The sequence below is a fragment of the Orycteropus afer genome, unplaced genomic scaffold, assembly GCF_000298275.1.
Source record: "Orycteropus afer afer isolate SDZICR_OR568_19922 unplaced genomic scaffold, OryAfe1.0 scaffold00220, whole genome shotgun sequence".
Lineage (NCBI taxonomy): Eukaryota > Metazoa > Chordata > Mammalia > Tubulidentata > Orycteropodidae > Orycteropus > Orycteropus afer.
This window is the reverse complement of record NW_006921807.1, coordinates 446,502-451,500: the sequence shown is the minus strand read 5'-3', so window position 1 is coordinate 451,500 and position 4,999 is coordinate 446,502.

Genomic DNA, 4,999 nt, shown 5'->3' with positions numbered 1-4,999 from the left:
TTTTTGTCCACTTGCTTTTACTCTTTTCATGTTTTTTCAATTGTTGTTTTTGTCTAACTGTGTGGAAGACAGCAACAGTACCCATATGACACATCTACCCTAGCACTTCCTGCAGCTTCACTTACTGAGAGCCACAACTTCCTTCACCAACTGGCCAATGATAAATGACCACCAATAAGAGTCTGACTCACCCTTAACTACTCTTCACAAAGAGTTAACAGATATCTAATACAACAACTTTACAATGTTTTACAGGCCACAGTCCACTGCAGTCCACACAAAGAAGTAAGATAAAGTGGTAGAAGAAACAAGGGACCAGGATACAGACCTACAACACATCCCCAAGGAAGAAGCAATGCTGTTTTTATGTTGTTATGTGCCATCAAGTCAGATCCAACTTACAGCCACCCCTCCTTGGGTTTCTGAGGCAGTATCAGTACGGAAATAGATTGCCCAACCTCATTCCGAGGAGTGACCAGTGGGTTTGAACCATCATCCTTCTGGTTAGCTATCAAGTGCTTTAGGTACTATGCTACCAGAGCTCCTGAAGTAGCATTGGAGCTCCCTGATAAGGAATTCAAAAGAGTTGTATGTAGGTATCTTCAAAGGATTGAGAGACAGATCAAGGAAAACACTGATAAAATTAAGGAAAATATAGAGAAAACCCTAGAACAATTTTGGAAGAAAACACAAGAACAAAATAACAAAATAAATGAAAAATTAGAAATGATACCAAATCTACAAATAGAAATCTAGAAGATTAATATTAAATTTTAAGAAATAGATAACACACTGAAAGGGCAAAGGAGTGGAATTGAATCAGTGAAGAACAGAATTAATGAAATTGAAGACAGATACATGAATATTTCTTTGGAAAGAGATTAATCAGAAAAAAGATCAAGATAAAATGAAGAAATCCTAAGGTTCGTGTGGGATGCTATCAAAATAGGATAACCTACATGTAATCAGAATTCCAGAACTGGAAGAGAAAAAGAAAACCACTGAGGAAATAGCCCAAGATTTGTTGGAAGAGAACTTCTCTAATATGATGAAAAATGAGAATATATCCATTGAGGAAGTCCAATGAACCCCAAATATGATAGACCCAAAAAGAAAATCACCAACATATATCACCATCAAACTCATCAAAACCAAAGACAAAGAAAGAATTCAGATAGCAGCACAGGAAAAAGAAAAAGTTACTTACAAAGGAAAACCAATAAGAATAAGCTTCGATTTCTCAGTAGAAATCATGCAAGCAAGAAGGCAATGGGATGGTATATATAAAACCCTGAGTGGGAGACTTTAATACACGACTTTCAATGAAAGATGGAATAACTGGAAAGAAACTCAACAAAGACACAGAAGAGCTACACAATACCATCCACCAACTTGACCTTATAGACATCTACCGAGCACTTCACCTAACAACAGCACAATTCTTTGCCACTGTACATTCTTTTCCAGTGCACATGGAATATTCTCCATGATAGACAATATGTTAGGACATGAAGAAGCCTTAATAAATTTAAAAACATTGAAATATTGTAAAGTATCTTCTAAGATCACAGCGCTATCAAATCAGAAATCAACAATAGTAATATCACATAAAAAGAGCCAACATATGGAAACTGACTGAAACATGACTGGGTAAAAGAAGAAATAAAAAGTGAAATTAAAAAAAACTTTCTTGAATCAAATGAAAATGGAAACACAACATACCAAAATCTTTGTGACCCAGCAAAAGTAGGGATCAGAAGCCAATTTATAGCAATAAATGCACACATCAAAAAAGAAGAAAGACCAAAATCAACACCTTAACCCAATATCTCCAACAATTAGAAAAAGTGCAGCCAAAAAGAAAAAGCCTTCTAAAAATTAAATTTTAATGTGCTTCCAAAGACTTCTCCAAAAGAATCAAAAGAGAAACTACAGATTGGGAAAAAAATATTTGTCAGTGACATATCTGACAAGAGACTTATCTCTAGAATTTATACAAAACTCCTGCACCTCAACAAAAAAAGACTAATAATTCATATAAAAAATGGGCAGAAGACATGAATAGACACTTCACCAAAGAGTATATTCAGGCGGCCAACAAACATATGAAGAAATACTCACTATAATTAGCCATTGTTGTTGTTGTTGTGTGCCACTGAGTCGGACTTGACTCATAGCGACCCCTCCTTGGGTTGCTGAGGCAGTATCACTGTGGAAGTAGATTGCCCAACCTTCTTTCCGAGGAGTGGTAGAGAGATGCAAATCAAAACAACAATGAGATATCATCTTGCCCCAGCACTAGTAGCAAAGGTCAACAAAAAAGAAAATAACATAAGCTGGCAAGGATGTGGAAAGTTTGGGACTCTCATACACTGCTGATGGGACTGTAAAATGGTACAACCAGTGTGGAAAGCAGTATGGTGATTCCTTAAAAAGTTGGAATTAGAAATACTATTTGACACAGCAATTCCATTACTAGGTATATATCCTAAAGAAGTGAGAACCATGACAAGAACAGACATATGCACACCCATGTTCATCACAGCAGTATTTACAATAGCCAAAAGATGAAAATAATCTAGGTGCCCATCAACAGAAGAATGGATAACCAAACTACGGTACATAATGGAATACCATGCAACCCTAAAGAATATTGTATAATCTGCAAAACACTGCATAACATGGATGAACTTGGGGACATTATGCTGAGTGAAATAAGTCAATTACAGAAGGACAAATATTGGATTAGTCTGTTATTGTAAAAAAGTCAAGGAAAAGCTTCTATATGGAAGGAAATTTTCTTTGTTGGTTACCAGGAGTGGGAGTGGAGGGGAGGAAACACTGTTAGATAGCTAGGCACGAGTATTGATTTGGGTGAAGGGAAGGGCAATGTACCAAATGTGAGTGATCAACACAGTGGCAGTGAGGAAGAGAAAGACATAGAGAGGTGCATGGGAGGTACAGATAACAAAGATGAACCCTTCTGCACATATAATCGTACATTCTCAGTGATGGCAAACATTGATACACAGTAGATAGATGGGTGGACAGGCAGAATTATTATGTATGTCTATGCAGGGGGAGTGCGTCCAAGACCATGTATAGGGTTAGCAGACAATGTTTCTACAAGTGTATTGGTATGTTCTGTAAGAATTCCCAAGTATATAATAGAGCTGACAAGGGACAAGTTTGTACTCTCTTCTTGGCTGCAGCCAACTACCAAAAGGGAGTGAGTAGATGGACCAGTAGTCTTGGGACCAGGGTCCCAGGGGATATCAAGCTCAATTGGCATAACATACTACACAAAACATTGTTCCACATTCTACTTTGGCGAATAGAAACTGGGGTTTTAAAAGCTTGCAAGCAACCATCTAGACGCAAAGGTAGGTCTCTCCTCCTCTGGAGCAAAGAAGAATGAAGAAAACCAAAGATGTATGAAAACAAGTAGTCCAAGGTACTGGTACATCATGTGATCTTCAGGCTATACAACTATGAGACCAGGAGAAATAGATGGTGCCCAGCTGCCACTGTCAACCACTCAGAGGGGGATCTATATAGGAGTTCCTGGATAGAATAGGAAAAAGTGTGGAACAAAACTCAAAATCATTTGGGCCAGTTTTGCTGGTCTGATAGAGCCTGGTGGAAACAATGACACTATGGCCCCTAACTGTCCTTCAGGTCTGGAATTGAACCCACTCCTGTGGCTTCCAGCTAAACAAAAGATAGGCATATGAGCTAAAGATTTAGGTAAATACACTCCTTGGAGAGGACAAACATGGGAGAATAGAAGGGCTGTGTTTGCATAGGCAGACAGCTCAGGGGGCAGGAGTGCATGGAGGGAAGGACACAGGGAGGAGTAAACTATGGGGAGGAAATGGGAGGGGAGCTGTTGCATTATGGGAAATTGTAGTCAATGTCATGAGACAAAGTGTATGTGAGCTACTGTATGGAAAATGAATTTGCTCTGAAAACTTCCACACAAATCACATCACAATTAAAAATATATATATACTATGTCTGATTTTGTTTATATGAAATTCTAGAAAATGAAACTTAATATATAGTTATAGAAAGCAGATCAACAGTTGCCTGGAGACTGGAGTTGTGACAATTGACCCTAAAGATATGGAAGCAACTTTTTGGCATGATAGAAATCTTCTCTAAACTGATTTGAATGGTGGTTACAAACATGCAAATATTTGCAAATCTCATAGACCTTCATGTTTAATATGAAGTGCTTTTAGTATACATACACTATATGGCAATGCATTTTATTTTAAATGCTTACATTAGATCTTGCAGCTAGATCTCAAGTTCTAAATACCACTTTCCAAGAAAAGTAATATGACTCCTGGAGAACTGGATGATTCCAGATCCTAGAAAATCCTGTGGTGTCTCAAAGTATAAATATTCTAAAATTTAAAGAGAGAGAAAGGGAGGCACAGGAGCCAAATTGAAAGATGTCACAATGCCTAATTTAAACAACTTAAGCAGTACAATAAATAGCTAAAACACTGAATTATAACCTAAAGAATTTTAAAACTGAGTCCATATTAGATAGATGAATTAATAAATGGAGAATAAATGACAACTTGTCCAACCAGAAGAATTTCAATTAGTAAATTTGGGAAGAATTAGAGAAATAAAATATCACCATTAGAGTACCACAATACAAATTGCCTTGGCAGCACAGAGTAATTAATGCCAGAAAGACTGGACAACACTTGAAGCAGAACCAAGATGTTTTATAGTTCTAAATATTCTTTCTCCAAATATTTAGTAAATACAAAGGGGAAATTAGTAAGTTTATAACATAGAATCCTAGAAAACACCAGCTTAGCCAAAACATGAAGTATAACATCTCATGTATAAAGACATATCAACATCATATACTTCCTGACATTTTGCATGAAGAAAGACACGTGACCTCTGGATGTTGTTGTTGTTGTTATATGCCGTCGGGTCGGCCCCAACTCATAGCGACCCCTCCTTGGGTTTC